Source organism: Solanum pennellii, chromosome 1 (genome assembly GCF_001406875.1).
Source record: "Solanum pennellii chromosome 1, SPENNV200".
In the NCBI taxonomy this organism is placed as follows: Eukaryota; Viridiplantae; Streptophyta; class Magnoliopsida; order Solanales; family Solanaceae; genus Solanum; species Solanum pennellii.
In genome coordinates, this window is record NC_028637.1 from 73,862,167 (window position 1) to 73,875,431 (window position 13,265).

A 13,265-nucleotide genomic window follows, 5' to 3' on the forward strand; every position below is an offset into this window, starting at 1 on the left:
ACGGTCCGTCCTGCCATGTCGTCACGAAGTTCAGAGAGTCGATTTCAGTACCCAAATTTCAGAATTCTAAGTGTTTTGGAACGAGACCCCCTCGACGGCCCGTCGTGCCCATGACGGTCCGTCGTGGGTTCCGTCGACTCAGACAGTTTTTCCAGAAATAAAATCTGCTGCTTAAAACGACTAAACAGGTCGTTACATTTCATTATTTTAATTCTTATACTATGTCGTTTTTGCATATTCTATGTGTTTTAAGTGATTTTTAAAAATCCTAACCTATTATTCACTCATAGCCCTTTGAAAATCAATATCTGGTCTCTCAATTCTTCTCCTTCAAGTAAGCTTAGTTCCAAAGTTTCAAGTCTTCATTGAAGAATTCAATCCAGGATATCTACTTTAGGTATGTGAAAACTTTATCAAAAGATTTCTCTTTATCCGTTAAGTCCCAAGTAAACTCTAATTTCTTCCAGTTATGATTTTCACGGATTCTTACTGAAATTCAGATTCATCTTCATGAATTATCTTCAATTGCATAATTTAATTATATTTCAGTGCTTTTAATGATATCTTTATGAACTCATAGAATGCAAGTATTTTTATGATCAGAATTATGTTATTTTCATATTGATGTCTTAGATTATCAGATTTATATGCATTGTGATGCTTTATAATAAAGTATCTCTCAGTGTATAAAATATCACAACGTAGATGCTTTCAGATGAATGTTACTTTAGATTTTGTTTCGTTATCATGATATATGAGCTACTCAGTATTTTATCAGTTATCAATATGATTTTGTATTATTAGATTATTATTGTTTCAAAATTTATGCATGTTCCATTGGGAATATATTTAGCACCGCCACAAACTTTTGGGATGAAGGTTTTTGTTCACAATCCTTCGACCTCTGATAACAGTTTCTAAATTCAAGAACTTTTGGGATGAAGGATTTTGTTTACAATAGTTCGACCTCTGATAACAATTTCTAAATTCAAGAACTACGTGTCGTAATAAGATTTTAATCTTGACCAAACTACCCTCTAGACATGATATGATGAAAAGGATCCCGAGACCCTAAACAAGCCACTTGACATAAGCATAACACTAAGATGAACAATAAAAGAGAATAAAGAATGAAAGTGAAATATAACTTTCAATATCAACATCATAATTAATACCACAATCCAAGTACAACAACTCATAAGTGGAAATATACTAGGTTTGACAACAAACCTCTATATTGTAGATGAGAGTAGAAAAAACCTCTAGCTCATGAAAGAAGTAGGAAACTTGAAATGACTAGAATAGACAAGAATCCATAACATCTGATCATGCCCTCCAACTATGAGGACTCACCACAATCTAAGTAAAGATGAATCAATTTGCTAGTCATGATCGGATGGAGGAATGTCGGACCATATATGATGAAATAGTTTAGACACAAGATATATATGCGTCATTAATTTGAATATACTAAATATGGAATAAGCATGATAACATGATAGGTTCAAAACATGATAATGCATAACCAAGTGAAAACATACCAATCGGCTAAGTTTAACTCATAAATCATGAAAGATCAATGCAAATATAAGAATCGTGACATATTTATAAGACATAGGCTAAGGAAGAAATAATATTATTTTTGGGGATTTTTACAGTTAACGACATAGACCATATGAGCTATACATGAAATCTAGTGACTTTCTCCCACACGAAAAAGACATTGTCCTACTTATCAAGATAATGACCATGTTTTTAATCTTAGATGGATCCACTAGCTAATTGTACCTTCTGGACATCCTACAGGGCACATAGTCCAAAAACTTTGGGATTCACCCAAATTCTTTCTATGCTAAGTAAAATCTCAACATAAATCATAAAGAGTAATCATAATAATTCCATATCTCAGTTTTAGAAAAGTTAAAGAATCTAATAATGCTAATTAAATCATAAAAATTTATAAAAACATAAGAATTACTCCTTAAAATATTATGATTTCATAACATAATAGATGTATAGAAGACACTTAATCGAAAACATCTAAATTATGATAATCTTTTCTTAGTAAACCGCACTTCAATTGGAAGTGGCTAAATCATGAAAATATTTCATAGTAGGAATACTCCAATCAGAAACAACCTAATATCATAAAAACATAAGATAATGTATTCGAAAGAACCATAGAATCATAGTCATTACAATTCTTCATTTATGTATAATTTAAAAGCTACGATTCATGATCATAACATAGGCGTATAACATGACTTCATATGGAAAATCATGAAAACATATCATTTTAATCAAATCATGATAATAAGATCAAATATAGTGAATATAATCATAAACAATCAAGCCCCTCAAGAATCATTCAGAACAATAAAGCTTGAAGTCATAGAAAAAAATATAGGAATCTTTGGGACTTAATGGACGAAAGATAATTAATTGATGAATTTCTCACACCTTGATGAATCCAAACATTGAAATTTAATGAGAAGAATTTAAAGCTTAAAGAACGCTTATCTACTTGAGAGAATTCTTAGAGAGAAAATCCTTTTGGGGTTTTTGAGTGAATGAGAAGGAATATATAGATTTTGAATTATAGGATAACAATGACATAGTTTAGGAATATAAAGGGTAGAAAAAGATCCAAATAACCTTGACCTAAAAATTACGACAGGGTATACAGACTAACCTAAAGTTTTCACAAGCTTCTAAGAATTGTACAGATCATACATAGACCTAGTTACTAGAGGTTAATATTTGAGTTAATTTTCATGAATACTTCCTAGATCCATGGAACCTTCTAAAGATCGCAGGTCCCAACTGTAGAATGCTACATTTAAAAAATATTTCACTGAGTCTAGATCTCCACCTACGACCACTTCTTACGGGTCATACAAATATCTTTGGACTGACCTAGTAGTTTGAATGCCTCTTCTGGAATTTTCATTTTCCATTTCTCAAGTTCATTTCATGTCTTTCATCCTGTGGGCCATAGGACCTTGTATGGTTCATAGTTAGGATCATATAACATGCAACAATAGTATTTAGAATTCTTTTCCTAATTTAATTATTAAATTTTTGGGGTGTTACAAGTTTATCTCAAAATTTCATTTCTATATTGGATGATCCTTTTATGATTATTTTAATATCCTACTAATAGTCTTCAGACATTTTTAGTTAGCTAGGGTTCTTCCTAGATACTCATATTAGTAGAAGAATTTAGAAAGCTAGTTAGATTCCACTTATATCTTAAATCTGATTCTTTTCTAATTGATTTGATGGACTAATTAGACTTTATTGCTACATTTAGTATTTTCAATCTTATTATGTTATCTTAGTGTCATGCCATGTCATGAGATAGCTTTGGGCCAGTTGTGGTTCTAAGTACCGTGTTATGCCTAGGAATAATCTTGCAGCATGACAAATTTGATATTAGAACATCAAGTTTAAGTGTCTAAGGATATATGAAAGTCAAGTTATGGACAATCTTATTCATGGTTGTGAAGCGCACCATATTTATTAATGAGAGGATATGAAACATTTTAGGAAATACTTTACTTATTTCATACTCTCAATTGTTCTATAAGTCTCTTTTAACTCATTATTTACACATTTACAACATCATACCTCCCACAAGAGCCTATGTTAGATGAAATTGAATTGAAGACACTAAAAAAATTGAGCAATAACAGTGGTTCTTATAAGGACATTGCGATGATTTTAACCGCTGCTACATGAATTACTTACGGTTTACCAAAGTAACATAATTATGTTTGTCATAAATATACTGCTACAACTTTGTCAAAATTATTGTAATTGTATTCTACACAAAATAATAGTTATATCTTTATATTATGACGATTGATCACCACCACAATTGTATATGTGGACGTGAACCTAAATGGTATTTTTAAACAACCATAATAAATATTTAATGCATCATTTGTTGTTTTATTTTAATTTTTACAATTTCATTCTATTTCTACACTTATTTGATGCTCAAAACTTATTTATTTGCCCTACAATACCATTGACACAAACATCTTAAAAGTATATGTGAAACAAATCATTCATCATTTATAAAAAACATAAGAACTTCAAAATTACATAATAAATTCTTAAAATATCATTTTTTTTGTCTCTTAGAGGAGTGGCATAACCTTCAATAAATGTCATGAATTAACTTTTAACTAAGCACAGTGAATACGGGATGAAGAACTTCATACAATAATTATCTACTAAGTGTTCGAATTAATTTAGAGCTAATTATAAATAATTATATGACCTGTAATTAAAGTATAAAGACTTACAGTTCAATTAGAAGTCATTAAAATTTGTTTCCCTGTTGCATTAGTCTATTCTCGACAACTTTGCCATATTTTGAAGAAGCTGCTTGGGCATTAAATGCAAGTCAATTTTGAGTAAAATACATTATAGAGATTAATTTAGTCAATGACATAAACCTAGGATCACGAATGACCCTAAGCTAACCTTGTGTCTAATATATATCAAGCGAAATAAAACAGGTATTATGCGGGATTTAAAACATGTATAACTAAAAGTAGAGAATACCCAACTATTCTGAATTTATAAAACATACTAAAAATTTAATAACAATTGAAAGATTAAACTTAACAATTCAAGTTAACCTAACACTATGTCTGAAAGTCTCTAACTGAGTTGAGTTATTGGGACATGCCCCCCAGCTTACTCTAACAAAATGGAAAACTAAATAAAAAGACTCAAATTATAAGTATGTCTATTGTCCTCGAAGTACGATGACTCACCACTGCAGTTGTTGAACTATGCACCTAGAATTGATCTACGCACGATCTGGATGCTGAGTACCTAAAACTACATCATAAAAGGATTTAGCGCAGAGTATGTGTCAGTACCTGGAATGTAGTGAGCATGCAGGATATAGATACTAAGATAAACATACATATATAACATGAATAACTCATAATTGAGAAATGACATAAAATGAGAAAGAATGTAAATACTAAAAGCATAACTAAAAATATACATTGAATGCAATGACCAAGTATTAATCATGAAGGTAACATTGTGAACTGGATGCTGAAGTATATTCTGAAAACATGGTCAAGTGCACTAAGAATTTGACTATAGGAGCTACTATTAACTGACATAAGACTACGTGAGATAAACGTAGAGTCAGATGTATACGCCCCAACGAGAGGACCCTATATACCTTGCAAGGCGTATAAATGCATGAATGGCATGATCACTAAATTTGATGCCCAACAGAGGCGAATTATACTTCTACAGGGGCACGTAGTTCTGGGACTATGAGGGTATGCTGAACCATAATCAAACTAATTGCTAAGTCTACTCCCAACCTAATATGATTCTAACAAAAATGCATTGAAATACTACATAGCTCAAATAATGACATGCTAACTGAGAATGCAAAATTTATATACGTACAATGTGACATTAAAAATATAAAACATGATTATATGTTTAACTGACCTAGCAAGTTCAATTCATGAACTAGGAGAATCTGTACAAATTAGGGTTCTGAGTTTCATACAAGGAATTGACCAAATGTTCAAAGAAGCTTGTTATTTCAATTAGGGATACTACAACAACTAAATCACAACGAAACTCCAAGATTTTAGAAACCCTAGGTCTAAACAAGATACGCAGAATCAAGAAGTTGATTGAATTCTACAGACGTAGCTAGTGGATGAAAGGAACCCACTAGTGAAATCTCACGTACCCAGGATGAAATCTATGGAGAAATCCTCTGTATTTTGGGGCTGAACCTTGAAGAACACTACTGGTTGTTCTTGAGAGGTTTAGTTGACTTTTTCCTCTTCTTTTTCCTCCAAGTTTGGATGGTTTTTAGATAATGAGGGTTCTGGGTAAGTCTGACTAAGTTATTAGGCTTAGATTGAATAAACTGACAAAATTTAGGCATAAAACAACATATTTTAAGGTCCCCAACATATAGGAAAAAGACCTAAATGACCCTAACTTAAATGGTGATTAAGGTCACCCATGGAGGGACCTACGGACCATCGTTTGGACTACAAATCATCGATTGTGATCGTAGTTCGTGGTGTCCCTGACAGGGCTTCACAAAAACAAACATAACCTTTTACTCAGAGTTGGGATTTTGGCAAACTTTGTGGCGTTGGAGAGATGATTCAATTATCTTTAATTTGATACTCACGTGCTACCTGATTCATTTTTCGCTAAAATATATGATTGTTTGATGTTGAACCAATAGACAATTCCCTCTAATATGCTGCTGACCTTCACCTACGGTTCGTAAGTCCAACCACGGACCTTACTAGTCGACCATGGGCGGGATCATGCACCATCAACATTTGGACTTAAAGATGGAACCCCACATACAATCAATGGTTCTACCTATGGTCAGTAGGTAGTTCCATCGCTAATGGCAATGATTTTTATGAAAACTAAGATTTTGTTCATTTTGAGGACTATGGTGTTACATTATCTTCCCCTTGGAATCATTCGTCCTCAAATGAAGCGTAAACAAGCTGAGTATAAAGGGAAAAGGCTATAGTCCCTACAACTAAGTACTAGAAGCTAATATCTAACTAAACTGAGTTCCAAGAATATGCAAATATGTTGCAATGCAAGAATAACTAAAGGAACAAGATGTTGGTACTGCACTGGACAAGAGTAAACAAAGATACTTGAAAAAAACTATCACCTATTGTTGAAACGAAATTAGAAGGGAAGAGGTGAGAATACTTGGCCTTCATGGTTGCTTCTTCTTTCCAAGTAGCTCCCTCTACGGACTGATTCTTACACAAAACATTCACTAAAGCTACTTATCTATTTCGCAACCTACGAACCTGACGATCAAGATTTTCAGAAAGACACCTCTTCATAAGTGAGAATATCCTTCACACCACACTGTCTGATGGTACTAGTGATGTCGGATCACCCACACACTTATTCAATAAGGAAATGTAAAAAACTGGATGAACGACTGCTAGTTTGCTGGAAATTCTAAATCATAAGCCACAGTACCAACCCTTTTCGGGATTCTATAAGGACCTACATATCTAGGAACGGGCTTTCCTTTCTTGCCAAATCTCATCACACCCTTCATAGTTGACACATTCAGGAAGATCCAATCATCGATTTCAAACTCTAAGTCCCTTTTCCTCACATCTGCATAGAACTTTTGACAACTCTAAGCTATCTTTAGTCTATCTATGATGAGCTTATCTTTTTCCATAGCTTTATGAACCAAATTTGGCGTTGTCAAGGTTTCTTCACCTACTTCAAACCAACCAATCAGGGACCTGCATCTACGTCCATATAGGGCCTCATAAAGCGGCCATTTGAATAATGAAAGCTATTATTCTAGGTGAACTCTACGAGAGGTAGGTAATCATTCCAACTTCCCTTGAAATCGATCACACAAGCTCTCAACATTTCCTTTAAGGTATGAATGGTACGCTCTGTCTAACCATCCGTTTGTGAATGAAATGTTGTACAAAGATTTATCTAGGTAGCAATACCTTTCTGAAACGATTTCGTGAAATGAGAGGTAAACTAAGGAACTCTATCTAAGATGATAGACAAGGGAAACCCATGCAACCTGAATATCTCATGGATGTAGATTTTGGCATAGTCCTCCGCTAAATTTGCAGTCTTCATAGCAAGTGAGCAAACTTACTGACTTTGTCTACAATCACCGAAATGGAGTCATGTTGTCTATGAGTACGAGGTCAACTTGTAATGAAGTTCATGTTTATCACTTCCCACATCCATGTAGGAATGAAAATATCTTGAGTCATACCTCCTAGTTTCTGATGTTCCCCCTTAACGTGTTGATAGTTAAGATACTTAGTCACAAAGTCTGCTATGTTCCTCTTCATGTTGTTTCACCAAAAGACCCCCCGTAGGTCACGATACATCTTGGATGGATGGAATACCTGGAGTCATATGCTTCTATAAGGATTTGCTTCCTCAGCTCATCCACATTAGGAACAGATAAGCGACATTGATACCGAAGCACACTATCTCCTCCTAGGTGAAAACTTCAACTTTTCTGCTGATGAAATGCACCTTTCAACTGAAGTAATATAGGATCACTATCTTTTTTTCCTTAATCTCACCTACCAACAAAGACTCTGATCCGCTATGAACTATCACTCGTCTTTATAATGTGTCCGTAAGGCAAACTCCTAAGGGTGGAAGCCGGTGAATATCTTTGTCTAGTTCTTTCCTTTCTTCCTCAACATGTGCTACACTACCCATAGATAGCCTTCTGAGAGCATCAACCACAACATTGGCCTTGCAGGATTGTAAAACACACTCTTGTAATAGTCTTTGAGGAATTCAATCCATCTCCTCTGAAGAAAATTCAACTCTTTTTGGGTGAACATATAATGGAGTCTCTTATGATATGTGAATCCATCAACATGAACATCATATAGGTAATGTCTTTAATCCTTAGGACAAATACTACAACTGCCAGCTTGAGTTCGTGAGTTAGGTAGAACCTTTAGTTATATAGAAGAATAAACTATCACCTTACCTCTCTGCATCAGCACACAACCTATGCCGACCCTAAATGCATCTCAATAAATTACATAATCATCTGAACTATCTGGTAGAGTCAAGACCGAAGTTGTAGTCGACCTAGTCTTCACTTCTGAGAAAATTTTCTCACACTCATCTGACCACTAAAATTTGACCTTTTCTTGAGTCAACTTTGGTCAATGGGAAAGCTATAGATGAAAATCCTTCAACAAATCTCCTATAATAATAGGCCAAACCCAAGAAACTTCTGATATCTTTTGGAGAGGTAGGTTTGGGCTAATGTTGTACTGCGTCAATCTTCTGAGAATACACTTGGATCCCTTCGCAGGAACCACATGACCAAGGAAAGCGACAAACTGTAACCAAAATTCACATTTGCTGAACTTAGCGAATAGTTGGCGATCTTTGAGAGTTTGCTATATAACTCTTAGATGATTCATATGCTCTTCATCACTTGGAGAATAAATGAGGATATCAACAATAAAGATGATCGCGAACAAGTCCAAATACCGTTTAAACACCCTATTTCATTAAATCTATCAAAGCTGTATGTGCATTTGTTAGTCTAAAAGACAAAAGTACAAATTCATAATGACCATACTAAGTTATGAAAGTTGTTTAAAGAAAATTACTATCGCTGACTCTTAGCTGATGATATTCAGATCTTATGTCTATCTAAGAAAAGTACTAGCACTATGAAGTTGGTCGAACAATTCATCAAACTTGGGGATTGGGTACTTATTCTTGACTATGACTTTGTTCAACTGTCGATAGTCAATGCACATTCTGAGAGAACCATATTTCTTTTTCAAGAATAATACTGGAGCAACCCATGGAGAGATAATAGATTCGATAAAGCCCTATTTAGGAGGTCTTTCAGCTACTCTTTCAATTTCTTAAGCTCGGCTAGAGCCATTCAATAAAGAAAAATCGAAATAGGCTAGTTTTATGAGAGTAGATATCCTTTGAAGTTAATTTTCCATTTGAGTGAACTCTATGAAACACTTATGGAATGTTATTTACTACTAGGACTGAATCAAAGGTTGCGGTTTTGGATTTTGAATCCTTAACCCGAACAAGATGATAGATATACCCTTTGGAAATCATTTTTCTGGCCTTAAGGTAAGAGATGAATCGACCCATAGGCACTGAGTTGCTACCTTTCCACTCTAGACTGACTCGTTTGGAAACTGAAACTGAATAATCCTAGTTATACAGTCTATTGAGGCATAACAAGAATGTAACTAATCCATGCCTAAAATTATATCAAAATCTACCACTTCTAACTTTACAAGATCTACTGAGGTGACTCTTTTGAGAGATTGTGACATAGCAATTTATGTATACCCGTCTAGCTACAATTGTTCACCAATTAGACTAGAGACTAAGAAGGGTTCTGAAAGAGTTTCTAGACATGCATTAATACCACAAGATTCCTTTCTTTTTGGTACTAAGTGTAGGCCACTCCCTTTAACTAATAGGAAACCAAATCTACACTCTCGACTTGAGTGACACCCATAATTTTTATTACTTCTTAAATGTCGTCGAGAAACTCTTATGGGTCTTATTATGACTTCGGCCCATGAAAGTCTGTTGGGTTTATCCGAATAAAGTCTTGGATTCTTGTTGTGGCAACGTTGGTTTGTGGCAGAGTTGGGACCACAACCTACAGATTAACCAAGGTAGTCATGTCCTGAGCAACTACTTGGTAAGTAACCCTAACTCGACATGCATGACTTGCTCCTTGAATGGGTTTTCTAGAGATGCTAGCTAATTCCCTACTTTAGCTCTTATAGGAGGCATTTTTTGAAATGCGAAGAGCAAGAGTTAGAAGGAAATAAAATAGAGCTCATACTCACGCACGATAATAATAGAAAAGAAAGTGAAGTTTTTCTTAACACACTTTGTGGCCTCTCTTTCATAGATGTGGTGCACTTCACACCCATAAAAGAGTCTCTACATAGTGCGGCTTTCAAACATCCTATGACTTTTGAACCTAATGTTTTGATATTATGTTTTTCGTGCCCCGAGGCCACCCGATTAACGTAACACAGGATCTAGGTTCACGAGTGACCCCAAGCTAAAACATAAATAGATGGAAGTGGGAAATATCCAACTAGTCTAAATGTATATAACATACTAAGAGTTTAATAACAATTGAAAGATTAAAATTAACAATTCAAGTTGATTATACTACTATGTCTGTAAAGCCTGTAATTGAGTTGGCCATCGGCATGATCTGAGACCATCAATATTTGGTTCGTGTGTGGTTCCGTCGGTACTAGCACCAACTTTTTTGAAAATTAGTATTTTCTTTATTTTGAGGTCCAAGGTGTTACACATTTATTGTATTATAAGGTACCAGTTGTCTCTCATTGCAAGAAAGGCTTCTATTAGGATGAATCTGAGCCGTCATTTATATGATTTCTTCAAGATCCCACCATCTAAAAAACATTATACCTTTTCATTCAACGATATAAGTAGAGACTATCTAAAGAAACTAGTCAGAGATCAAGATCACAAAAATGAAGAATGGGAAAGTCGATGCAATTATGATTACAACTAATATATCTAGCACTCATAAGAACTAGAAAGGCCAAAGAAAATAAATTTAAGACCATCTAATAAATTACTAATAAACATTTTCACTACTTTTCCCAAACTCTATAAAAATGATTACAATAATCAATATTTTTTTATTTTGTTGAAAAGCAAAAATATATTGAATTTCATTATAAATAGAAAAAACTAATATTTATTGCATATCATAATAATCAGAAAAAGATAAAATATATTGTATCTCATAATAATGAGGAGACAGTCAAAAGAGGTTCTAGACAAATGAGACTCGTAAAATTAGTTTCAAACTTACTAAATACTAAACAGTTATCCCAAGCAAACTTGTAGTCAAATAAAGTTGAAGAGGATCCGTAACATACAAAGAGATAACAAAATAAATAGAAAAATAGAAAGTTCTTGGAATTCTGACCATAGTTTACTCAGAATTTCATACACATGTGCAAGAAAATGTTTCATATTCGACCTGCTAATTGAACCTTAAATGTTGTCTATAAAGCAGGTAATTTCATATCTAACTTCTTAACGAAGGTTGATAATAATCAACATAGAAAGATTACTTGTTACACCCTGGAAACTAATAGATCAAACTAGGGCTAAATGGGTGAGGGTTAGAGCCAAGGAAGAGGACTAGGGCAGTCCACTCTTCTATGCCCACTGCCTTACCTTCGACAACCACCAGCACGCCTCGTGGTGTGTCTCATGGTGGGGATAGGCATTGCCTAATCCAAGGCTTCCCAAAACGACTCCTCCACACAGGCAACTTTATGACTCATGATGAAGAACGCGACTCGTGGTAAGGCCCTGGGTGCTGCCTTAGGCTTTTAAAGACTAAAGAATGGTGGCCTAGAAACTGTTCCAAGACAACAAGAAGGAACACTGGTGAGTACCACGACTCGTGGTGCCTCTCGTGAAGGTGGACAACATGCTAGCAAGTTGAGGTTAATTGGGTCATTTCAGTTTTAATTAAAATAAAGCTATGTCATTTTTCCCAAGACTAGGACCCCTAAGTAAGTGATTGTAATTCTAAAACTAACCCATTGAAGTCATTATTTCAAAAACCCAAATAAATGTCCAAAGTTCTTCCTGTCGATATATTTCTCTCTCTAGAACCCTGAAGAAGAAGAAAGAGATTCAACGAAGGTTTCAAGTTAGGATTTCAATTCCTCCATTAAGGTATGGCATATTTTATCCATGTATACCTTCCATCCATGAAGTTCCTTCAAAATCTCAGATTTCAAAAAGATAGAAATCCCCAATTGTTAGGGTTTGATACCAAAGTCACGAGTTCCTTTCAACCTTGATTTGATTGATTGAATTAATTTATGCTAAGTATGAACGAATTATTTCTTATGGTTTTATGAATTTCCTTCATGAACCCATGTAATTTATATATTTCTCAATTGTGAAAAATTAATGCATGAGGTGATAGAATCACATGAAATTATGATGAAATCTCTCTAATTTTTGAATACTAGATGTGGTGATTGAAAGTAGGTTTTGAACCTTGAAAGAGAAAAGTATGATATTATGCATGTGTTTATGAAATCTAAGTAAATGCTTTAAGGACACTTTGAGAGTGAAATGTCAATGATTACGATGTTGTTGTTGTGTTGATTGAAAGGAAATTGTCATGATCACATGTCAAAATGATGTGAAAGGTTTTCTTACATAATTAAAATTCTAAGGTTGAAAGGCTTTTTCACCTAATTGAATCTAAGATTAAAGTGATGATGGACATAGAGAGGCTTACTCACGCATGGTCTAAGAAGCTACCTTACAGAACTAAGTTGGATTGGTTGTCAACGACATCTTTCCATGAGACACGAGTTATGTTAAGACTTAATAAATACTCTGTGATATTTATACTTAGCGCCGAGTGTATAATGTAGGGAGATGGAAACTCTCCCGATAGAGAGGTCGGCTAGTAATCTCTTGAGATGGAAACTCCCCCAATAGAAAGGTTTGGTTTCTCGTAAAAATCTTTTTATCCCATAAAATATATGCCCCCCTAGAATGTTTAGCTAGTGTATATATTTTTATCTAATGGAAACCCTTCTTGTTATGGGTAACACCTGGGATCATGTTGTAGCTCATATAATCTCATGTCGGTTAAGGCTAATTCCCAC